The sequence below is a fragment of the Paroedura picta genome, chromosome 15, assembly GCF_049243985.1.
Source record: "Paroedura picta isolate Pp20150507F chromosome 15, Ppicta_v3.0, whole genome shotgun sequence".
In the NCBI taxonomy this organism is placed as follows: domain Eukaryota; kingdom Metazoa; phylum Chordata; class Lepidosauria; order Squamata; family Gekkonidae; genus Paroedura; species Paroedura picta.
Window position 1 is genome coordinate 21,019,087 of NC_135383.1, and position 25,254 is coordinate 21,044,340.

The window sequence follows — 25,254 nt, forward strand, 5'->3', positions numbered from 1 at the left end:
GGGCAGACCCCGAGGCAGCAGCCAGGGAGGAGGACGAGGAGGAGCTGCGGCCCATTACCAACTGATCCACGGACCGGTACGGGTCCCTGGACTGGAGGTTGGGGACCACTGCCTTAGATGTTCCAATATGGTTGCGGTATGAGCATCACCCCACATTTGAACCACACCAGGGAGAGAAAACAGCACTATACCGCCAAATGCAGGTGACCAGTGAGGGCCTATTCCAGGATTTAGGGACATGAGGGATCCTATGTGGACCCCCTAGAGCCTCCCCCCTTTCCACCCCTTGCAAGTCTTCTCCAGCTCCCCTGCACCACCTGCACATCCGTTCCCTGCCAGCTATAGCTGGTAAATGAGGCCTCCATGGCCTCCAGGAACACTGCCACTGTGCACCTTGCATAGACCAGCCCTGAGCCAACCAGGAAGGGTGAGCTATAAAAATAAAGTGGTGGAGAACTCTCTGTGGAGATGAAGGTCATAAAAGCAGCATGGCTGGCATTTTTCCACTTACACCAAGCCAAACTTCTAGCGCCCTGCTTGGCCCCCAAACACCTAGCCACAGTAATCCCTGTGACAGTCTCCTCTAGACTGGATTTCTACAATTCGCTCTGTGAGGGCCTACCCTTATCTCTGATCCGGAAACTGCAACTGGTCCAGAATCTGATCCGGAAACTGCAGAATCTGATCCGGAAACTGCAACTGGGCCAGGATTCTCACGGGGACACCTTGGAGGGCCCACATCCTGCCCATATTCCAACAGGTGCAATAGTAACCAGTTGAATACTGGATTAAGCGTAAGGTTTTGGTAATCACCTTTAAGGGTGTACGCAGGTTGGGTCCAGCATACCTGAGAGACTGCCTCGAAGCCTCCGGATGTACTAATGTCAGCCCGGCTACAGGTTGCCCTTCTTCCTCTGCTTCCCCTCGTCAGGGTGAGTTTGCTTTTTCATTGACCATTAGTGAGACTTATAAGACGGCAGTTGCAGACAGGTTTTTATTGCTCGCGTCCTTATTTTTGCAAAACAATTGCAGAAACGTATCTGATGCGCAGGCAACCTTTACGTCATCACCGTGCCGTGTTTATGGCGCATATCTGGTAAGAGCAGCACTTTCTCCTCCCCCCCCCTCCCCCCCAGTCTCTGCCCATTTCACTTGCAACCTGTCAGGGGATAAAGCCCATGCCTTGGCAAATGCATTTAACCTCAACTTTAAGCACTCTCTTCACAATATTTTAACACTGATTGTACCTTGGGGGGTTAGCGCAGCAGACTTCGTGTGGATTAGTAATAGCACATGCAAAGGGAACGGACAGTAAAACTTTCACTTGCGTTTGCCTGGGCCGGTGTAAACGCGATCTTGATGAAGTGTGACTAAATCCCCAGCTAAAAACCTCAGCTCCTTTTGCATGTTTGGAAAGGGCTATTATGTAATGGGACCGTATGCGCCGCGAAGAGCTGCAATCTTTCCCCTCTCACCAAGGGATTGTATATGCCGTTACAGATAGGCTTTGTTGTAATTCAAGATAGGCAGTCTATTAAAAATAGTATAGAACGTTATCACTGAAACGAACCGGAAAATGCTGGCTTTTGGGTTTTGCCACCCCTGTTAACCGGAGGGATTGCACGGTCTCCGGCATCTCATCTCATTCTCATGCTTTGACCTCCGTTTGGGAATTTCTGTTCCCAAATCCCCCTGGTATTTTTATTCATCGCACCCTGTAAATCTCGTCTTGGACAGAATCATAAGGTGTTTTCTTCTCCCTTTTCAAGAGGTGATGGGCGAACACCTCCGTGCTCAAGGCTGAAACCGCTCATAGTTTTGCTGGGAAATGATTGGGGGTTTGTGGGCATTTTAATAGGACAAATTGTGTGCATTTGCACAAATCTGTACACATAGGTGCTGGGGCAGCCAGCTCTGGATTGGGAAACTCCTGGAGATTTGGGACAGGGGTAGTCAAACTGCGGCCCTCCAGATGTCCATGGACTACAATTCCCAGGAGCCCCCTGCCAGCATTCGCTGGCAGGGGCTCCTGGGAATTGTAGTCCATGGACATCTGGAGGGCCGCAGTTTGACTACGCCTGATTTGGGAGCAGTGCCTAGGGATGGGGGATTCTGGGTTGGGGAGGGAGTTCAGGAGAGAGGTCCTCCCATTATGACTTCTGTGAAGATGTGATGACACTTCTAGGGCTTTCTCCTGGACTCTGATACTGTCCTGCAAAGCTTCGATTCCTTCAGCGGAACTGATCCCTGAAATCTAGATATCAGAGGTAATTCCGGGAAAACTCAAGACCCCACTGCAAGGTTGATAACCCTGACACATCCCCATCCTCCTTTCTGTGAATCCCTACCCTTTTGTTCGCCATAAACCTGGTGCTTTGAAAACCTGCTGAGTAGGGATGGCTTTTTAAGCAGAGGATGGACTCAGATTTGGGCATTATCTTTCCTGCAATATTTTTTCCCCAGTCTTGTAGAGACACTTTCTGTTTGGGCTGATGGGAATTACTGTGTTCCTGCCTACCTGAATTTGATTGGAAGGCCGGGAGAGCTGCTATTTCCATCAACCCCACTAATCCCAAAAGTTCTGACAACGCGCCAGGGTGATTACCAGCTGGCGGCCAGTGTAAGCAGCTGTACAGATGCAAATGCAGGTATGAATACCGCTTACCTGCCAATGTGAGTAGATGGAGGGCTCAGCCAGAGAGAGGAGGAGCTGTGGCTTAGTGGAAGACAGAGCATCTACTTGGCATGCAGAATATCCCGGTTCAATCCCCAGCCTCTCCAGGTGGAAAGACCAAACAGCAGGTGGTGTGCCTTAGACCAGGGGTAGTCAACCTGTGGTCCTCCAGATGTCCATGGACTACAATTCCCATGAGCCCCTGCCAGCAAATGAAAGACCAAACAGCAGGTGATGTGCCTTAGACCAGGGGTAGCCAACCTGTGGTCCTCCAGATGTCCATGGACTACAATCTCCATGAGCCTGAGCCTGAGCTCATGGGGATTGTAGTCCATGGACATCTGAAGGACCACAGATTGGCTACCCCTGCCTTAACCCTGGAGAGCTGCTGCTACTCTGAATAGATAACGGCTTTCACTTTCACACTGCACTCCTATTGCATTTCCCCCCTTCTGTTCCACCCCATTTTCCAAGCGGATGTGCGTCAGGTTATTTTCCCTTTCTGCATTGAATTTCTACCCTTCAGGGTTCAGTTTGTATTCCGTTTGCTGTCTCGCTGGGTTTTTTAAATAGCGCTTTTGCTGTGATTTTCCCCTTTCTTTGCTTCTCAAGGCAAAGTTCATTCAAAAAACTGTTTCTGTTGGAAATTTTGCCCCTGCCCTTTTCCCACCCCTTGGAGGCCAGTCCTCCACTCTTCTACTGACCACACTGAGATTGGTCTGTACCTTCTGTACTGCAAAATGGGCAGATAAATCTTCAAGCCAATACGCCTACTTGTTTTTCTCCCTAATTGGCCCAGCTGTGTCTGCCTCCTTGCCTTAGCCGTTTTTGAGCTGCAAGAAACCGAGAAGCTGTTCAAGTAAGGTGACCAGATTGTCCCACTTTTGGAGGGACATTTGGGGGCACCTGGCAAATTGTACTTATGTTGAAATTAAATATATATATATTACAATACTATTTTTGCATTCTATGCGTTCTATGAAACTTTTTGTTGCTCCATATAGACCAAATTTTTAATCAAGAAGCCCCCCCCCCCCGGTCAATGATGTCCCTCTTTACCAATGTTAAAATCTGGTCACTTTATAAGATGCAGCTAGTTTTAAAACGTGAGCCATATTATTCTTTTGTAGCTAAAAACAAGCTTTTCAAAAGTTAAAAAATGTGAACTGAATTGTCATGAAGGCAATCTGATGGTCATTTTTCTGGTCTGACTTTCGACACAGTCAATAGCTCAATTTTGAGAGTATTAGGTTGAAGATGAGAAGGTCCCTGGTTTGATCCCATGCTTGGGCACTAACTTTTCCCCACTTTCCTCCTTCCTTGTTCTGTATGCCGATTCAGTTCACTTTTTTTTTTTTTTGCTTATGGAAAGCTTGTTTTTAGCTACAACAGATTAATGTGGCTTCCCCTCTGTAATCTGGACTGTGTTATTTAATTTGTCTAAGACTTTACTGGGCTTTAGATCAAGATTCTGTTTTACAAGGAAAAAGTTCCTTTGAACATACATAAAACGTCTTTCCTTGTAAGCCTCAACCCTAGAGGGAAGAGTGCAGTTATTCAGTGTCTTTCCTGCCACACTGAAAAACTACAGTCTTCCCTCTGTACACTTACAAATTTAGAAACCGGTTAGCTCAAGGACCAGGGGAGACTTTCATGTGCTGGGGCTGAGCCCCTGACCCCTCTCCTCAAGGCATAAAACAGCACCATCCTAATTTTCTTCCCACCTGCGATTCCTGAGCCCAGGGGGCCAGACCCCTCCAGGAACTGTTGTACACACAATGCTGTCACCTTGGCAGGTGGCAATCCAGGCTGGCGAGCAGAGATGGTCCCTACAGGGGCCCATCAGACCCATCTGGATCCCACCTTCCACAAGGATATTTGGGTGTGCAAATGTGGGGCTCAGATGGCATAGAGCAGCAGCTACTGCGCAGCCTCCGCCCCCGAGGGCAAAACCAAAGGGCACCGTGGTTGCTACATATGACGGTCCTTCTGCAGCATGGCTCTTGTGGTGGGACTTGGAAGAGGTGGCTGTTTATTTTAACCTGAATAGAAAGCAACTGATCGAGCAGCCTCCATTGCATTGCCTCCACTTGACCGTTTATGCACAGGGACCTTCACTGCCCCACCCCCCTGTCAGGAGGGTGGATGAGGTGCACCAGGCCAAATGCTCCCCCATGTGGGAGCAAGAAGAGGTGGGGCAACCTGCCACAACTAAAACTCCAGCCTGCAGCCTGGCATGAAACCTCCAGTGCATAAACGGTCCTTATGGCTACACACTTATGGCTTGTTTAAGGCCTGCAGCAGGTCTTGCACAGTTTTCAGTGCAATCTTGAGCAGGGGGATTAGAGTTGCAATTCCAGAGGAGCCGGCTTCTTTCGAGTCGGCCCCTTCTGCTAGGAGGTCATGGGGAAAGCCTTGCAGCCCTGGGTTGGGGAATTAGCCACAGCGTTGCTAATTCTGGGTTGGGGGAAACCTGGAGACTTTGGGGGTGGAGCCTGGGGAGGGTGGAGTTTAGGGAGGGACGGGACCTCTTCAGGATGCAAGGCCATAGAGTCCACCTTCTAAATCAGCCGGGCGAACTGATCTCTGTAGTCTGGAGATTCCCTTGGTGGTGTTAGGGCTGCCAGATCTGAGCTGGAGATTTGGGGGTGGAGGCCGGGAGGCCGGGGAGGACAGGGACATCGGTGGAGCACCACACCACAGAGGGCACCCTCCAAAACCGTCCCTTTCGCCAGAGGAATTGCTCTCCATAGTCTGGACAAGCTGTAGTTCCAGGATATCTCCCAAGTCCCAATCGGAGGTGGGTCACTCTAGGCCGCAAGTAGTCGTCTGCTCTCAGGGCAGGAGGAACAACTCTGGGGCTCCATTCCGAGCACCCGGTTTTGAGGGCCACGTCTGCACCAAGGCCATATCTGGAACGACAGCATGCCGGTGAGCTCCCCCTCCCTGACAGTCTTCAAGCAAAGGTTGGATACACACTTTTCTTGGATGCTTTAGGATGGTTAGTGCTGATCCTGCGTAGAGCATGGGGTTGGACTAGATGGCCTGTATGGCCCCTTCCAACTCTATGATAGAGTAGAGCAGGGGGTTGGACTAGATGGCCTGTGTGGCCCCTTCCAACTCTATGATAGAGTAGAGCAGGGGGTTGGACTAGATGGCCTGTATGGCCCCTTCCAACTCTATGGTTCTATGGTTTCCGATTGCTGCACCAGTAGCTGAGCCCACTTGCTGGAAAGGGCCCCACTTGTTCAGCCGCTTTGTAAAGTCCTCTCCCACTGCGAAACCTGCACTTCCAGGGCTGTGCATACCCTCTACAGCAGGGGTAGTCAAACTGCGGCCCTCCAGATGTCCATGGACTACAATTCCCAGGAGCCCCTGCCAGCGTTTGCTGGCAGGGGCTCCTGGGAATTGTAGTCCATGGACATCTGGAGGGCCGCAGTTTGACTACCCCTGCTCTACAGGGTCCGCTGTGCTTCCAAGCCTCTTTACAGACTCCGCAGAAGTACTTTGCATAACTTTCCCTGATAGCTTCCGTTCCATATGGTTGCAGAGATTTGGCCCGGGGAGTCCAGTATCGATGGACAGGATTTTCTGGCTGGTTTATTTCTCACGTATCCCCTCTAATAACCATCTTGGATGGAAGAGGTTCATATGGAAGGAAGAAAATCCATCGGAACAGTCTAATAAAAATAATAACTGGGCTATGGATTGTAAAATTTTGTTAGCATACCAAAGCTGTCTGTTTGCCTGCCTGATTTATTTATTTTATTCTACCACATATTCCCGTTAACTGTGTTTTATACATGGCGCTCCGGCGTGGACTGGATATTAATTTGTCTCCTGTGCTTTGAGGAAGAATGTCTTTTAATATACTGACTAAATTGTACTCTAAAAATATTCCGGTCTGGGGTGAACCACATTTGGGCGGACTGAATAGTTTCTTAATGTAATAATTTCAGCTCCTCAAGCTCAGATTCACCATGTTTGGGAACAAGCGAACACATGGCTCTTATTCTCTGCAAAAGGGAAGATGCTCAAGTCTGTTTGAGAGGATGGAGGTGGAGGCTGTCCAACACTCAAGCCCGAAGGAGGGCGAGAACCTTGGCCAGCAAGGTGGGCAGATATGAGACAGGAGCCAGGAAGGAGGGGGAAGGGTCTTGGTGGCCACCGTCAGTTGCTCCGGCAGGTTTTGTATTATTATTTTAATTAATTAAATGTCTATACCACCCTCTCAATCTAGCTTATTTATTTATTATTTATTATTTTTTAAATTATTTAAATTTATTGCCTGCCTCTCCCCGAGGACTCGAGGCGGGTTACAGCAGCTGAATAAAGCCCCTTTAAAAAACTGAACAATATTAGATACAATACAAAACTCATGAAGATAGGATGCTGTGGCGAAAAAACTCATATTAGTCCTAACAAATCCAATAAAATGTTCTGAAGGGGAAGGGTGAGCCAGGGATGCCGATGGAAATCGCTACTGCCACTCCTATGGGGGGGGGGGGGGCGTGATCTTCCTTACCGCCCGGCCACAACTGTAGACCTGGCAGAAGAGCTCCATTTTGCAGGCCCTGCAGAACGCCGACAGATCCCGCAGGGCCCACAGCTACTCCAGGAGGTATACAAAGTAGGTTAATGGGCTGCGATTGTCACCTATGAATTTCATCTTGCAAGGCTGCATTCTCGTTCTCTCTGCCCTATGCTGCTTGCAGCTGGCCCACAAAATGAGGCTGGTAGAAAGGATATGAATTAAAAGAGGGGACTCTTATAGAACAGCCATCCCCCCCTCCAATTTAAATAGAAAGTGTTCTGCAATCGATTGGGAAGCTCAGAGCAGGGAGGGGAGCCAAGTGCAGCGGGTGCAGAGGATTGGAAACAGCAGAGAATGGGGAATAAATCCAAGAGGCAAATCTCTGCTGAGAGAAGTTAGGGCTTCAGGAGCGCAGTCACTTTAAGACGAGCCTTGCAACCTGGAACCAGGAAGTCTTTGAACTGATGCCCTGGCCAATCAGGGAAGACTGCTCTGCTACAGTGTTGGAGGGACAAGGCAGGAAGTTAATTCGCAAAAAGCAGAGATCTGTACATTTACTGATGCCAATTTTTCAAATATCGAGGATTATATCCAATTCTGGATATCGCGGAGGAACGGTAGGGTCACTCCGGATCAATCATGCATGTTGTAGAGGAAAAATTTAAAGCGCCCAAAATCAAAGTGGAAATTGAATTCAGCGTAGATAGCAGGATTTAATCAAGCTGGCAGTGGGTAAAAAGCCCCGTACAGACCACAGCCAGAGTTGGGAATCCTATAAAGAGAGTTGAACCTAATTTGACCTTTGAACCATTACACATCATGGGCTTTTGAAAGCCTTGTTGACATTTTGATTGGTTCTCTGAAGTTGTGCACGGTCCAAAAGAGGATGAAATCTGCAAGAGGGAAGACATTGGGAGGAAAGCAGAGATCCACATTAGATAAAAAGGCAGTGTGAAAAAATGAGCAATTATGACCATTTGTCAATAAATGAAAAAGAAGATAGCCTGTTTGGGGCACTCCTCCATAGCTACAGCTAAGCCCATGAAGTCAATAAAGGATGTAACTCTAAAAAAAGAAAGAAAGAAAGAAGCAGAAGACAATTAGGAAAGGAATTGATTTCAAGGTATCTGCTAAACCTGCTCTGTGCATTTTCGAAGCTACCTGGAAATCCCGTGTAATTTTAGCCATCGCAGCAGTCGAAAGCAACCAGATCCTGAGGCCTGGCCTTCTTTCAGAGGAAGGCTGCGTGCATCTGACAGCAGGGCCTCTGATTCACCAGAATTCCCGCCATCCTAAACGTGTCAGCCTTCCAGGTGCCATAAAGGCTCTTTGTTGTGTTGGCTGTGACACACACAAACGTACTGTAAGGGGAAGGACACATTCTGCTTTCTTCTTGCCCTCTGTGGGTTTTCTTTTCCCCACCCTTTTGTGCTTGCTTTCCTATGTTGTTCAGAGGTAATCCCTCCATTGTTCTCCCCCCCGCGTTTCGTTTGGTGTGACTACTGTATATTTTCATTGATGCAGCACTCCCAGTCTTGCTGGCAAGACTCATGACTAAATTCATTTAATCCAACGGAATACTTCTGCGTTGGCTCTAGACGCCTATTGATCTCTCCTTTTTGAAAAAACGGCCTCCTCCCTTAACAAAAAAGCAATCTTCCTGTATCCTTAAGTGCTGTGAAAATAAGGAGAAAACTGATAATGGTTGGTAACAGGATCTGGGGGCATTTAGAATCTTGCATGTCATTCATCTTGAGAGGATTAAAACAGGTATGAGCTCCCAAGCCAGAAAACAGTACATCATGATGGGATTTTTTTTTTAAGGCCAAACATGATTATTGATAGAATTCACAATAGGAGAGTTAAATATTTCTGTGTTAACAGCAGGGGATGGGGGGGACGACGACATACCACCCTGGGAGAGGCCTTGTCAAAGAGCATCCCAGTTCAAATGAAGAGCAAAGCCGGAGATCAAATACCTCTCCAGCTATGGCTTAGCACAGGTGTTTACTTTCATCAGCCTCTTTGATTCGGGTCAGAATGAATGGTGTGTTTGATTTTTTTCCCCCCCTTAAAAAAAAAAAGGCTTTTGAGTGTATAGGGAAGATTTGCTGCTACTAAAAAGCTGGGTTGGTGCTTAAGCAAACTTCAAGTGACATCTGTCTTTCACGGGGCGTGAGTCACCACTAAGCTACTCTTAAGCCTGTAAAAGAAAGCAGGATATACCAAAAGGAGAGGACGTGTTCAGGCAGTGAAGGGTTGAACTTGGAAGTGGTGAGCTAATTACTTTGCAAAATTAGTGTTCAGGGCTCTCAGTAGGGTGGCCGGGGGAGGGAGGGAGAGGGTGAAGGTGACAGCAGACCGGTGAGCTGCCATGCGCCTTGTGAAGCCATGCTGTTGCTAAGAATTGGTTGCCTTTCTCATTTGCCTTGACATTCAGTGCCGAAAGACAAGGGCTTTCTTTTAATAGTTTGTAGCAAACCTGTCAGCATTAACCCTACATCTCATTTTCACTTTCACACGTGGTGGCCCCGGGGAAACCTCTTGATTGCATGCCTCCCAGCCTCATCCCGGTATGCCAAGGTGGTCGATCCCACACATTCCCGTCAGGAGGCCCCAAGTCCAAGCCCCAATCCCTCCAGTCAAAGGACATCAAGGGGCTGGACTCAGGAAAGGACTTTCTCTTTCTCGGACCCTGGAGCACAGAATAAGCAGTTCTGGGCTAGGTGACCTCACGTTTTGTGTCAGAGCGTCGCAGCTTCTTATGTCCTGGTGGTGGTTTGCATCCCCCATTGCAGGGTATTGCTCTCAGGAAGCCACAACAAAGTGACCGTCTGCTTGGAGGCACAAGCCCACCACGACAAGGTGCAGGATTTGGTGAATACAAGTATCTGGCTGGCTGTCTCATGGGTCTGAGCTCCGATGCTTCTAACCTGAAAACACACAGGAAGTGACCGTATACAAATCAGACTATCAGTCCATTGAGGCTGTCAGCAGTGGCTCTCCAAAATCTCAAGCAGAGGTCTTTCACATTGTCTCTTGACCTGATCCTTTCAACTGGAAAGCGAGGAATAAAACCCAATTTTCTTCCTTAAGGCAGCGTCAGCTTTTCAAAGAAACAAGACTCTTTATTTACCCCTCTTGTATTCAAATATCTAATTTTGTATTGATTTGTTATTTTAATTGTGCATTTGAAATTTGGTCTGAATGACTGTAAATAAAACTTGTTGTGATTTTCTATTTGCTATTTTCTAGGACATTTGGCTATATTCTGCCGCCGCCACCTTTCAAACATGGATAATTTTGCTGTTCTGTCACAATGGATCCTTTTGAAAGGGTTCAGAGTCTGAAAAGCTGAAGACACACAAAGCTATACCTTTTTAAATCTCCACAAGCCCGTAAAGTGCCTTATGCTGAGATTTAGTGACTTCCCACTCTCTTCCAATGAGTTCCATGCTTAGGCGAGGATTTGAACCCAGTGCCCAACCCGAGTGCAATGTTCTGTTTGCTCCACTGCTTGGCCTTTCCTTTACTTGTGGCACCTGCAGTTGTGTCTAGCATTTTGTAGAATGTGTAGGGTCCCCCCCCCCCATTTTCTCGAAGGCCTGACAAATACTTTTACGGGGAAAGTGGAAGAGAACCCGCCACTTGCCAAAAGAAACTGTGAAGGAATCCAAGATGGGCTTTTAATAATCATTCAGCGGCGTTTGATGAGTTTCACACATGGTTCTGCAAAGGAGCAGGAGTCCAGAGGGTGGGAAAGCTGCAAAATCAATGCAGACAGCTGTAAAATGAAGGGCCGGGAAAGACAAGGAAGTAGCAGTAAAGGATCTCTTATTCTACTCAGTCCTTAGAGGAGCCCAATTTGGGGGGGGGGACAGTATTGGGGGATGAGGACAGAGCACCATCCCTCGCTCATGCGTGTTGGCTCATGAGAACATGGCAGCAAGCTTGCCCTAATTCACGGGCAAAGAAATCCAGGGCAGGAACGTGCCAGTAAGTTTCTGTCAGAGATTCATGATCACCATAATCAGAGTCCGTGTGGAATTCCGCCATTAGACAGCAGAAATCCAGGCCATGTCAATCCCATCGAACACGTTTTTTTGTTTTCTTTCTTTGTTAACACGATTCAATTTGCGATCACGAGTCAGGAGGGTTGGGGCACAGTAGAAATCTTCAGGATCCAAGATGGAAAGATTTGGGGAGGGAGTTCGGGAGGCCTTGATGGGACATTCAGCTCTCCACTTTGCGAAGAAGATAGGTGGGGGGAGCAGTGAAGGATGAAATCCGTTGGGATTTTGGCTTGCACATACAACTGAGTAAGCCTAATCATGTTTGAAAGCCGAAATGTCTTGATGCCTTAGAATCATAGAGTTGGAGGGGACCTCCTGGGTCATCTAGTCCAACCCCCCGCACTATGCAGGACACTCACAACCTTATTGCTCACCCACTATCACCTGCCACCCCCTTGAACCTTCACAGAATCAGTTGCTCTGTCAGATGGCTATCCAGCCTCTGTTTAAACATTTTCAAAGATGGAGAGCCCACCACCTCCCGAGGAAGCCCGTTCCACTGAGAAACCACACTAACAGTCAGGAACTTCTTCCAGATGTTTAGATGGAATTTCTTTTGAATTAATTTCATCCCATTGGTTCTGGTCCATCCCTCCAGGGCAAGAGAGAGCAACTCTGCTACATCCTCTCTATGGCACCCTTTTAAATACTTGAAGATGTTGATCAGATCCCCTCTTGGTCGTCTCCTCTCCAGGCTAAACAGACCAAGTTTTCCCTTCTTGTCACCTGCTACAGTATTACTTTCTGCCTGGAGTGTTTTGATAGGCTAATTCAAAACCAAAAGGGCCACTCATACAGGTATAGGATAGGGGTGTTTTTCATTAGAGCAATTTGACTTAGGATGATCCTGGTTTGTATTTGGATGGGAGACCACCAAGGAAGGCAGGCAGTGGCTGACCTCCTCTAAATGTTTCTTGCCTTGGAAACCCGGTGGGGTCAGCTGCAATTCAGTGGCACTTCACACCACCACCACCACCACCACTTGTCTGTGACCATCACTGTCCTGTGGAGAGAATATTTTAAGCCCTAAAATATGTTAGCAGTTCAGAGTCAAAAGAAAAGAGAACTGATTTAATTCAAAAGAATTTTCGGCTAAACATCCGTAAAACGTTCCTGACCATTAGAGCGGTTCCTCAGGGGAACAGGCTTCCTCAGGAGGTGGTGGGTTCTCCTTCTTTGGAAGTTCTAAAGCAGAGGCTAGATCAGTGGTTCTCAACTTCCCTAATGCTGCAACCCTTACAGCAGGGGTAGTCAACCTGTGGCCCTCTGGATGTTCATGGACTACAACTCCCATGAGCCCCTGCCAGCACCATGCGGCCTCCGCCAACCCCCGAGAAAGGGCCGAATGACCCCTCGAGGGGTCACGACCCCCATGCTGAGAACCACTGGGCTAGATAGTCATCTGACAGAAATGCTGATTTTATTGACTGAGGCAGGTGGTGAGTGGGTGGGCAGGAAGGGATGTGCCAGTGTTTGTCTCTTCTGGCCCTTCCTTGCATACTCGGGGAACTGCTGATCGTCACTTTGGGATGGGAAGTGAATTCCCTCCAGGCCAGGCCGGATTCTGGAGTTTTTTGGTGGAGGGATCACTGGGGCCTGAAATTGGGGTCACTGTGGATGGGCAGGTAGTCGTGAGTTCCTGCATTGTGCAGGGGATTGGACGGGCGCCGGCATGCCATTCGGTGCACACTTGCATGGCACAGAGCTCTGTGCCCAACCCTACTCTATGGCCTGAGCTGACAGCAGCAGCCACCACCGACAGGGACCTGTCAGGACCTGGTGGCCAACATCCAACAGCGCCAGACTTTTCACGAGGAGAGCCCGAGGGTGAGGAAAGCAGGGGGAAGCTCAAGACAGATGAACAAGTCAATGGAGGCAGGCTGGGAGTGGGAAGAAGGCGAAAAAAAAAGGGGGGGGAGGGTGTAGGGGTCTCTGCCTTTCAATCTGGAACCTTGATAGGTTTTATTACGTTGCTAATGACATAAGCTTGTTTCTGGTCTGAAGCCCACTTCTGGTGCCAGGCGCTCCAAAGGGATGCAACACACAGATGCATCCAGTCTGGCCCTCTGGGCCACACAGGGGCCCAACCCCAGGTGCCCTCAGGAGGAGCCCCGATGGGCCCCGCCTACCTGAGATAAGGCTGATGGGCCCTTCTGCAGGCACTCCTGAATCCCCAAGTTTTACCCCACTGCTTTTGAACGACCGAGGCCTTTTCTGATTCTGGTTATCACCGAATTGAAGTCCATCCAGTTGGCATCCTGTTCCTTCACTCTGCACCTTTCTTCTCCCTCCGATTTTCCTCCTCCAGATCAAGGCTGTGAGGCTTTCCCAGAGGAAAAAAGGATGACGCTCTGTGGGGAAAAGTCTGCTTCACAACAAGCGATTCAACCCTCTTTTATTTCAGAACAATAATAAAATTCAATTTTCCATTCTTAAAAAAAAAACAAAGTTGTGTTTCTTCATTCCCCGCCCCTTTAATGATATTTGGGTCCGGAAAGAGAGGACGTCATTGCTGCTGCATAGAAAACCTTTGAGCCCTATTTTAATACATAAGCAAGGACCTCCTGACCATCTTACGGTTCCCCTCCTACTGGATAAAATCAACAGAGAAATAATGGAAACTGTGGCCAGATTTCTGCGAGGCGCCATTAAACTGCATCTGGACTGTTTAATTCTCCCTCAAGCGTTCATTTATATCAGGGTGAGAGGTGTTCCCTTGCCAACCTCTGGGTGGAGATCAGCCCTCCGGGGCACGGAAGCTGGCTTTTCATCCCTGGGGGCCAGTCGGAAAGGGCTCCAATAGAAGCCACCTTGGAAGGGGGAAGGAAAGTGGGTTCTCTCTGGGTATTAACCAGGTCCTTTCTCTCCAGCTGCAGTCGCCTACAGGAGGCACCCTAAAAGGGGAGCGGCTCAATTCATCACTCAGTTCCTGACCGCCAAGGAAAAGGTAAACCCCATGAGGCACAAGGCCCAGTGCAATGTTTGTGAGGGTGTTACCTTTCCATTCCCCATCCTCTAATTTCTCTGGCTCTGTTAGCGGATGGATGGATCTCCCACAAAAGGCTCAGGAGCTACGGAGGCCATGCACACGGATCCTGTGCTGGCTGAAAGCTGCCTGCAACAGGGATGGTTGCAGAAAATGGACTGGGGTCCCCACCATCCCAATCCCCTGGTTATGAAACCCCATGGCTGTCCCACGAGCATATCTTGGAGGGACAGGACCTTGTAGCTTGCCTCCGTCTGCCAAGGATGCCGTGTCCTTGGGACGGCCCGCAAGGCACTGCCCAGAAGGCGGCAGGGCAGGCTGGATAGGATCCGTGGGCAAGCCAGGCGCCCTGGAGGGCCAGGGAGGCCGCGGAGACTTTCAGGAGGGACCGGCTCCAATGCAGACAGAGAGAAGGCCTCTGACTGGGGATGGCTGCTTCTCTCCCGGGCAGCAGGGCCTCCTCGGCCCCCCTTGCCAGGCTCACGGCCTCCCTCTGGCCACTTCCAGGGCCCCCGACAGGAGCTCTGCTTCCTCCGGGCAGTCAGAAGGGTCTGCCACAGCCGGGAGCGGGACAGGAAAACGACTCTTCCTTTCCCCAAAGAGGAGGTGGCCTCAAGAATAAGAGTGAGTGAGACTCAGGGGCCACGGGGAAAATTTGGGGGTGGGGGTGGGGGTGGGAGAATGCAGGACCCCTTAATGGGGGTGGGGGTGGAATTTGGCTGTTTCTTTACCCTGCTCTTTTAAGGCTTTTCCCTGCGTTGTGCTAATGGAAGGGTGAGATCTCACTGCTCTTCCCTCAGTCGGCCTCAGAAGCTCTTGCTGAGAGGCAGAGGAAAATCCCTCACACCCCCTGGAGGTTTTCCTGCTTCCGGGATGCGGGGGCAAGTCTCAGGGATGCCTAAGAGCCCAGCATCCCTGTGAGGGGGACTGGGGGGGGGAAGGAAGGGGTGTGGGGGCAGGAGCAGCCCTGCCTCAGCCCTAGGATCTCTGATGTCCTCTTTCTGGAACCTTTGTCTCCCCAAAGACATCATGCTCACATCTTTCCTTGGCTTGGAGCCAATGTTAATCCTCTCTATGGAGGCCATGGCAGACCTGAGGTACGTTTTTGGCTGGGCAACTTTGGTGCCCGGCTCTATGAGGGGGAGGGAAACAATTCTGGGGCTGCAGGATGGCAAGCAGAGGCAGCCCAAAGGAGAGATGGCAGGCAGGAGAAGGAGTTGCCCGGAGGCCATTGCTGATCCTGCCTGGCCTCGGGATGCGGACAGAGCGCCTCAAGGCAGCACCCTGTTCTGCAGCTAGGAGCGGTGCCTCCCTCCAAGAGGCTCTTCCTGAATTCCACCAGCTGCACTGCCATCCCCCTGCCCACCCTCACCCTCACCCTGCAGCACCTCTGTCCCAGGCCTGAGGGGGTGTGGGGGTGCCTCAGACAGAGCCCCTGCAGGGCCAGGGGTTTGCCCTCCCTTCCAGCACAGAGTCCTTCTGTCCTGCCAGCAAATTCCATCCGCTCCTGGGGCCCAAGCTCCGGGAATCGATAATCACCTGGGCTCTGGGAATGGTCCTTGGGGGGCCACCATAGTATCATACCCCCAGGCCAGGTACGTTGAACACCACGTGACTTGTCAAGAGGGTGCCAGACATGCCCGCCAGTTCTGTGTTCTCCGGCGGATGAGATGCAACTTTGGGGAGAACAGAACAAAGAGGTGAAGGAGGCAGGTTCCGTCTTTGGGTGCCAAATCTGGAGGCCTCCTCCCTGCAGTAGAGGGAGTGGTGGTCTTCAAGGCTTTCTGGGCACATCTGAAGGGAGGGGGGTCATCCATCCCATGCCAGATTCCTCTTCCTCCCAGGCAGTGCAGTAGGATGGGGAGGTGGCCCTGCGCAAATCGCTTTGGGGTCTGATTCACTTGGTGCTGAAGTTGTCCGTCTCCCTGGCCGACCCAGAAGCAGACATCCGGGAGAAGGCCGGGGAGGTCATCGGAGGCCTCGGAGCTCCTCAAAGTCCTTGCACATGAGTAAGGTGAGTTAGCGTCCCTTTTCTGGAGGCAGACTATCCAGCCAACCACCCTCAAACCTGGGAGCCACTGGACCTGTTGCTGAAGCATTACAGGGTGATGATCTAGATGACCCCAAGGGGCAAGAGGAAAGGAAGGCCCCCACCAGCCCAGAAAGGCTTCATCTATCATACCAAAAGCCCCCAGAGGGCCAAAGCGATCGGCTGAGAGGTGTTCACCCTGCCAACCTCTGGGTGGAGACCAGCCCTCCGGGGCACAGAAGCTGCCTCTTCAACCCTGGGAGCCAGTCGGAAAGGGCTCCAATGGAAGGCTCCTTGGAAGGGGAAGGAAAGTGGGATCTCTCCAGGTATTAACCGGGGTCCTTCCTCCCCAGCTGCAGCCGCCTGCAGGAGGCGCGCAAAAATGGGTGCAGCATGTGTTATTGCAGATTTCCTGGCCGCCAAGGAAGAGGGAAAGCCGAGGAGGCATGAAGCCCAGCACAATGTCCGTTCCCTCGCGAGGCTGTCCCCTTCCCGTTCCCCTTCCCGTTCCCCTTCGGACTGGGGATGGCTGCTTCTCTCCCGGGCAGCAGGGCCTCCTCGGCCCCCCTTGCCAGGCTCACAGCCTCCCTCTTGCCACCTCCAGGGCCCCCAACAGGAGCTCTGCTTCCTCCGGGCCATCAGGTGCGTCTGCCACGGCCGGGAGCAGGAAAGGAAGACCACTCTTCCTTTCCCCAAAGAGGAGGTGGCATCAAAAATAAGAGTGAAACTCAGGGGCCCTGGGAAAATTTGGGGGTGGGGGTGGGGGTGGGAGAATGCAGGAACCCTTAATGAGGGGTGGGGGTGGAATTTGGCTGTTTCTTTACCCTGCTCTTTTAAGGCTTTTCCCTAATGGCAGGCTGAGATCTCACTGCTCTTCCCTCAGATGGCCTCAGAAGCTCTTGCCCTCACACCCCCTGGAGGTTTTCCTGCTTCCGGGATGCAAGGGCAGATCTCAGGGATTCCTAAGAAGAAGAAGAAGAAGAAGAAGAAGAAGAAGAGTTGGTTCTTATATGCCGCTTTTCTCTACCCGAAGGAGGCTCAAAGCAGCTTACAGTCGCCTTCCCATTCCTCCCCACAACAGACACCCTGTGAGGTGGGTGAGGCTGAGAGAGCACTGATCACTGCTCGGTCAGAACAGTTTTATCAGTGCTGTGGGGAGCCCAAGGTCACCCAGCTGGATGCATGTGGAGGAGTGCAGAATCGAACCCGGCATGCCAGATTAGAAGTCTGCACTCCTAACCACTACACCAAACTGGCTCTCAGGGTCCCTGTGATGGGGACTGGGGGGGAGGAAGGGGTGTGGCTACAGGAGCAGCAGGCACGCCTAGTAGTCCGGTCTTCTCTGGAGGACGAGGTGCAGCTTTGGGACGAGGAGCTGTGTTCCTCCGGGAGAGCTGAAGGAGGCAGGGTCCTTCTTTGGGTGCCGAATCCAGAGGCCACCTTCCCGCTGGAGAGGGTGTGTTGGTCTTCAAGGCTTTCTGGGCAGGCCGGGGGGGGAGGGGGGGAGGGTCAGCCATCCCTTGCCAGATTGCTCTTCCCATCAGGCATTACAGCAGGAGGGTGAGGAGGCCCTGCGTAGGATGCTGCGGGGTCTGATCCGGGAGGATCCCTCCTCAAGTCACTTTTACACTCTCCTGGGCGTAAGTGGTTGGGGAAGGTCGGAGGCCGATAGGCAAAGGGGAGCAAAAGGGAGCCCAGCACAAAGAAAGGGTCGCCTCTGGGTCTGCACAAACGCCCCCCACCAGCCTGCCGGATAGGGCTCATTCCCCACCAACTGCTCTAGAACCCCATTCCGGAATCTGGGCTTTCAGTAGCAGAAGCAAAGTGGCTTGCCTCTCCCCTGGTGGAAAAACTCCCAAAGAGCTGCCACCCCAAGTTGAAGGGTTGCTGGGATCCAGTCCTGTTCCCTCGTGGAATCTGAGGGCTGCTTGAGATGGTGGCTGTGCTTTCTGTGGAGTCTACCTCTCCGAAATGTGGGTGGCAGAGAAGACTCTCCATTGCCCCGTTAGAAAAAGACCCCTGCACGTAGAAAAGCAGCCTCTGAGGGAAAAGGTTCCAGGCCGACCGTCTCCTTGCCGTCTTTCTTTTCTGACCCACCTCTGTTCCCCAAAGTGCTCAGGGATGAATACCTGGGCATCCTCCCCACACGCTGGCAACACTCCAGGGAGGTCAATGAGCCTGAGAAACACCAGCTGCCCGCAAGCAAACCTCTCTGCAGCTCATATGACCTTCCCTGGGGGAGGTTTGCTGATTTCACCCTGGCTCCACAAAAAATGAGGTCAGCCAGGCTGAGAGATGACTGCCCTCTTAGGGTACAGGATGGGGGCAGGCAGCTTTCCCACATGACCGGAGCCCTTTTGAAAGCATGGGGATCCCCCACAGCAGATCCCCCTCTGTGGATCTTTCTGAAGAGCAGCGCAGTCCTTTGTGGGCAGAGATGCAGGGGGAGGGTGCGTTGAGTATCATGCCCTGGCCCGGAGTGCGTAGACTGAGGGGCCGCTTCCTTCCTTCCGCAGCAACTACTGTATTGGAACCGGGTGAGGTGGCCTGCCTCCCGAGCCCGGGCGTGTGCCCTGATAAGGGACCTATTGGCTGCCACCAAGATGCCCGGATGGAACAGAAGTCTCCCACCCCCAGCGGGATATGGCTGGTGGAGGCCAGCAAGAGAGGAGGGGCTGCACCCTCTGTGGGAGGGGGAAGATGAGGACAGGTCCTCTGGTCCCCACAGCTCCCTCCCCCCCTCTTCTCCGAAATGCCAGAGTCTGCCACTGGGACATTCTTCTCCTCCCGGGGTTCAGTGGGGAGGGTCAGGAGGGGAAGACCCCAGTGGTTCAGGGCTCTTGTGCTGTCTCTGGATGGACAAGACAGTCCTCTTTTTCTGTTTCCCTCTAGAACATTGGCAAAGATGAATTCGGGCACTTGGTGGCAAAGCTGTCCGTCTCCCTGGCCGACCCGGAAGCAGACATCCGGGAGAGGGCTTGGGAGGTCATCGGACAGCTCCTCAAAGTCCTTCCACATGAGTAAGGTGAGTTAGCGTCCCTTTTCTGGAGGCAGCCTATCCAGCCCACCAGGCCATCCCGCTCTTAGGAGCATCGGAGTTCCTTCTGTCCAGATAAGCCTTCCCCACTGCAGGCTCCTTCTGTGCCGATTCAGCTGCCTTTCCCGATGCTCTTCCCACTCGGCCCTACGGCCCCAGCCCCAGTCTTGAAATGCCTTTGCCTCCGGGGAACGAGGGCTCTTTCTGAAGAAGTCTTTTCAGGCGAAGTGCAGGTTTACCTGCCCACTGTGAGACCCCAGCTTGGAAGGAAGTCTGCGATCCCTCGGATATTTTATTGACCAAAGCAAGAGAGCTGACCCTGGGGCCTGCCTGCTTTTCTTCTTCTCTCCCATACAGAAGAGTCAAGAACGCCCTGCAGGAGTGCCCTTCCCCTCCATCCTCCCTTCCCCATGCGGGGACTCCAGAGAGCGCAGTCTATCTGACTCTCAATCTCACACCCAGAGTGTCCATGCAGGGAGGCAGAACAAGAATTCCAACTCTGCTTCTCAGACCTGCATGCAGGAACCAAAAAGTCCAATATTCGTAGGCAAGCTCTTCAATCTGCCCTTTGGTAAAGGCTTGTTTAGGACATCAGCCGTCTTTTAATTGGTTGGACAACCTCATCTGCATGACCCCTCATTCTCTGAGATCACGCGCAAAGTGATCCCGCACTCCTATGTGCTTTGCCCGTACATGTACCTTGTCTATTGGGGAGAGTGTGATGCAGCTTTGGTTATCCTCCATCCAAGTGATGGCGCACATATTCCAAACTCTTTTTGCCGTTTCTTCAACCTCTGCACACTTCTGCTGCGGCAATATATTCCAGCTCTGTCGATGATAGAGCTGTTGCTTCTCGTTTTCTGCTGGCCCATGAGATGGGACCATCTCCGTACAAAAATAAATATCTCCTAGTTGACTTGTAGTCTGGTATCATCAATCTCCATCAGTATAACAAACCATATGGGATTACCGTTAGCAGGTAACTTTAATTTTAAATCTGCAGTCCCTTTAGGATATTTTACCACTCTCTTTACTGCAGTCCAGTCATTCTGTGCTGGTGCACTTTTCTGCTTAAAATCCCAACAGCAGTAGCCATATCTGGTCTAGCAATTGTTGTCAGATAGAAGAGTTTCCCTATGGCTCTTCTGTGCTGGTTCTTAGGTAACGGCTGACCCTCATCTTTCTTCTTACAAACATCTGTCATCATTGGTGTGGCCACTGTGTGTGCTTCTTTTTAAACTGTTTCTATTCGTTCGAGTCTCTTTTGTTTCCGGTTAAGAAGATATGTTCCACCTTCTTCCTGTCCAATCTGAATCCCTAAGAATAGGTTGCATTTCCCAGTTCTTTTATTTCCACTTCTTTATTCAGATGTTGAACAATCTTTTCCCTCTTGATAAAACAGTAAGGGGTGTTGAGGTGGGCTCGGGCCGTGATGGGGAGGGCCAACACCTGGTCCCTTGGCCCTGGACTGACAAGCTATCCTAACTGTCATGTCCAACTGTCACTTTGCCTCAGAACCCTGACAGAGCTGGCAGGAGGTCCCCCCCACCCCCCTTCAGGCCTGCCGGGAAGGAGCCTCTGACAGGCCCTGACTGAGGGGAGGGAGGCCTTTCCAAGAGCAACGCAGGGGAGCCTTAGGGGCCTTCCTTTTGAGGGGGGGGGGAACTTTCCCCTTCTGCTAAACAGTTGCCTGACAGGGAGGCCACAGAAAAGCCCCTTCTCACTTAAAATACTGCTCTGACCAGGGGTTAGACACAGCCAAGCCATGTGTCTTTCTTCTTTGCAATACTCTGCAGATTTTAGGCCACTACACAGCATTATTCTTCAGAGGAAGCTGGTTCTTTTGTCTCTTGTTTCATCTGCACAACAACCCTGTGCAGTAGGCCTCGAGTCTTTCAATTCAACAACAACCTGTGTGGGAAGCCTTAAATGTTTCTTCTCTACCACAACCCTGTCTAAAGTAGCCCTTTCTGCCCGGGGAGCTGATCTTTATACTCTGCAGGTGAGCTGTAACTCCAGGAGCTCTCCAGGCTCCACCTGGAGGTTAGCTACTGCTGAGTTGGAAATATTCCTGGAGGTTTGGAGCTGGGACTTCAAAATCGTACAATGCCTCAGAGTCCAGCCTTCAAAGGAGCCATTTTTGCCTGCAGTTGGGAGGAAGTGGTGCAGGTGTGTCCCTCCTGGGCTATGGGCTATGGCCAGCCCTTACCAGCAACTGTTTGTATTCTGGGGCACAGACAGGCAGACCAGCATCAGTCCTGTGAGTCTGGAAAGTGCAGGAAAATCTAAATAAATACTTACAGCCTAAAACTGTAAATAGTGAGAGGGAGAGAAAGGGAAGATGATCGGAAAATACTTTGAGACATCTTAGGCCTGCTGGGTTACTGCGACCCATTCCCAGTTCTCTCAGACCTCTCACAGCCCCACATACCTCACAGATTGACTATTGTGGGGAGATGAATGGAAAAGGTGTTTGTAAACCGCTTTGAGACTCCTTTGGGTAGTAAACAACAGGGTACAAAAATCCGTTCTTCTAAGGAGCAACCATGAAAGAAGCATGTGGGCACATAACATTTTATCAACAGTGAAAAAATGGAGAAGAAGGAACAGGGTGGACACCTGTGTACTGTGACTACCCCATGTGTATTAGGTTAGAGGGGCATTTTGGTTAATGTGGCCTAATTCACACAAGAAGGGAAATGACGCAGAACTGGGGGGAATTGGTTGCCATGTAATCTTCCCCTAAGAAGAGTCTCCAGTCTGATTTTCCCTTCACATATCTGAAGACATGGCTCTGGAAAGCTCATCTGTGACCACTATGCCACAATTCCCAAAGGTCAGTCCTCTCTCACACTCAATGAACATTCCAAACCACAGGCTCTTGACACCCATATTTCCACACCCATGCCCTCATTTGCCACTACACCACCACAACCTCCCACACAACACACACATTCAACCCCATGCCCTTACAGACTGGACAACTCCTCCCCTTCCTCTTCCCACTACCAAGCTCTAGCGTCCGTTGTATTCTTGGATACAACGGGCAGTTTCTTTATAATCTCTTTCATTTTCTGTAGCTGCTATCAAGTCATCTACATAGGCCAATATAGAACAAAATGTCCATCTTTGTTTCTGGAATATAGGCACTGGTCTGCCTCACCTGGTTTAAATTCTCATTGGGGTAGCATAATGTCCAGTTTTTCATTCCATGCTCTTGCACCTTGTTCAAGTCCATATAGGCCTTTCCTCAGTTTACATACAAGATGTGCTATTTTTGGGTCAATAAAGCCTTGTGGTTACTCCATGTATAACTCTTCTGTAATTTCTCCATGAAGAAATGCAATTGTGACATTGAGATGTTTGACGTGCATATTGTTGAATGATGCAGTACTTAAGAGTAGCGATCCCCAACCTGTGGGCTGCAGACCACAAGTTTCCTTCGACTAATTGGAGGTGGGCCCCGAAGGACGCCTTCTTCCCCCCCCTGGCCCTTTTCTTCATTCCCCCCGGCCCTTTACAACAGTGGTCCCCAACCTTTATTAGGCTGGGGACCGGCAGGGCATCGGGCCGCGCCCGCAGGGACCGCGCGGGCCACGCCCACGAGCCGCGCCCGGCCGCGCCCGCGGATTGGGCCGCGCCCGGCCGCGCCCGCGGGCCGCACCCGCAAATCGGGCTGCGCCCGCGAGCCACGCCCGGCCACGCCCGCGGGCCGCGCCCGTGGATCGGGCCACACCTGCGGGCCGCGCGGGCGCGGCCCGGCCCTGATTCCCTCTCCCCGCCCTCCCCGCAGTAAGAAGTTTCCCGGGCCGCAAGATTGCGGCCTGGGAAGTTTTTTTACTGCGGGGGGGGCGGGGAGAGGGAGCCGCGGCCCGGCGCCATGGCCTTTGTGGCCCGGCGCCGGGCCGCGGCCCGCAGGTTGGGGACCACTGCTTTACAACACACTTTGAGTGTCATTGTCGCCCATCACTCCCAGATGGGACTATCTCGTTGCAGAGAAACAAGCTCAGGGTTCCCATTGATTTGTCATTGTCATGAGTTAAAATTTCCATGAAAATAAAATGTTCCTTATGTTCATTGTTGTGGCGTGTCTGTATCTTATTTTGAAAGGATGTTTAAACATTACCATAGCGATCAGAGAGCGCTAGGGCAGTGGTTGAGAGTAAAGGAGTAAACGCCCCCCCCCCCACCGGGTCTCAGTAAAAGGCGTTGAGTGGTCCCCGGTGAGTGGTCCCCGGCGCTGAGTGGACCCCGGTGATAAAAAGGTTGGGGACCACTGCTTAATAGTATACTAATTGTATTGTATTTTGCAACTGGAGCAATTGTTTCATCAGAATCCTCTCCCTATTTTTGAAGAAATCCTTTGGCTACTATTCCTGCTTTATATCTTACCACATTTCCTTGAGCATCTCGTTTTGCTTTAAATACCCATTTCCATCCAATTTTCCGAAGCAGCCAGGGGTGCAGGGAGGAGGGGAAGTGCGGGCGCCGGCACATTAGTTGACGCATGCACACAGGCGCAGAGTTCAGTGCCCAACCCTACTCTACGGCCTTCAATCAGATCTGGAACAGCTCTGGGGTAGGGTTCCACACCTGTGCAGAGCTCTGAGCCTGCGTGCATGCGCTTGGTCGTGCGCCACGACGGGCACTGCCCCCCGCCCCCATGCCTAGGCGCTGACTGCTTCAGGCTCTGGAATTATAAATAGAGTTAGCTTCACAGGAAAGTCGGTAGTGAGACTTTGGGGGGAACTAGGAGATCCACTTTCATTAGGCGACTACTTGGCCTTGTGACAACAACAGGGACTGCAGTCTCCAGCAGCAGGCCTCCAGCTTCAGAAGGGCAGACATCACTGTGCTAGCAGAGGGGCCGCGTGTATTCCTTGTGAGGGGGAAGAGCTTTCCCTTCAGCCCAACTGTCTGGAGAGGAGCTAAACTTCCCGGGGATCCTCAGACCCCTCCTGCAGGCTGGCCTCCCTAAACCTCAGTGGGGTACAGTGCTACAGAGTCACCCCTCCAAAGTAGCCATTTCTGCCTGGGGGGCTGATCTTCATAGTCTGGAGATGAGCAGCCCTTCCAGGAGATCTCCAGGCCCCACCAGGAGGTTGGCAGTCCCTGGTCTGGAAATATTCTTGAGGTTTGGAAGTGGGGCCTCAAAAGTATACCATGCCTCTGCAGCCACCTAACCAGCCACATAGCACCCCCTGACCTCTCTGAGGTCAAGAAAACATTGCAGAGAGGAGGTAAGGTTGCCGGACTGGTGTAGGTTCAAGTTCTGGAATTCCACGCTACCTAGCTGTGCACATACCTAGCTGTGACCTCCCGACCTAAGAAAGTGAGAGAGGTCAGCTGGGTCAGGCCAGTATCCCATCCAGTCTGGCCCTCTGTGCCACACAGAGGCCCAACTCAGGAGGTGCCCCGATGGACCCGCCTACCTGAGATGAGGCTGATGGGCCCTTCTGCAGGCCCTCCTGATTCACCCAGTTTTACCCCACTGCTTTTGAACGACCGGGGCCTTTTCTGATTCTGGTTATCACCGAATTGAAGCCCATCCAGTTTGCATCCTGTTCCTTCACTCTGCACCTTTCTTCTCCCTCCGATTTTCCTCCTCCAGATAAAGGCTGTGAGGCTTTCCCAGAGGAAAAAGAAGCTCTGCGTGGAAAAGTCTGCTTCACAACAAGCGATTGAAACCTCTTTTATTTCAGAACAACCCCATCATTAATAAAATTCAGTTTTCCATTCTTAAAAACAGACTAAGTTGTGTTTCTTTGTTCCCTTCCCTCCCTCTCTGCTCTTTAGTTTTTTGTTTAATTTAAGGGAAATCAGTACATTCAGGTTCTTGGTTTGTGTTTTTTAAAAAAACATTCTAGCAAGGCATTGCATTGGTGTTTTTGTGGGTTTGTTTTTTTTTAAGGCAAAAGTTT

At 51.2% G+C, this 25,254-nt stretch overlaps 2 long non-coding RNA genes across 2 annotated transcripts in view; both read left to right on the plus strand.

Moving 5' to 3' along the window:
• LOC143824658 (uncharacterized) overlaps window positions 1-15,523 on the plus strand; it is a 28,942-nt gene extending 13,419 nt beyond the window's left edge. The window contains exons 2-4 of the long non-coding RNA XR_013226823.1: window positions 14,152-14,228; window positions 14,775-14,891; window positions 15,292-15,523. This is a non-coding gene — a long non-coding RNA (uncharacterized LOC143824658). The remainder of the gene's footprint in view (window positions 1-14,151; window positions 14,229-14,774; window positions 14,892-15,291) is intronic.
• A 597-nt stretch (window positions 15,524-16,120) lies between these two features.
• On the plus strand, window positions 16,121-25,039 carry LOC143824659 (uncharacterized). The gene is made up of 3 exons (XR_013226824.1): window positions 16,121-16,281; window positions 19,189-19,321; window positions 24,945-25,039. It is a non-coding gene; the product is annotated as an uncharacterized LOC143824659 (long non-coding RNA).
• The last annotated feature ends 215 nt before the right edge of the window (window positions 25,040-25,254 follow it).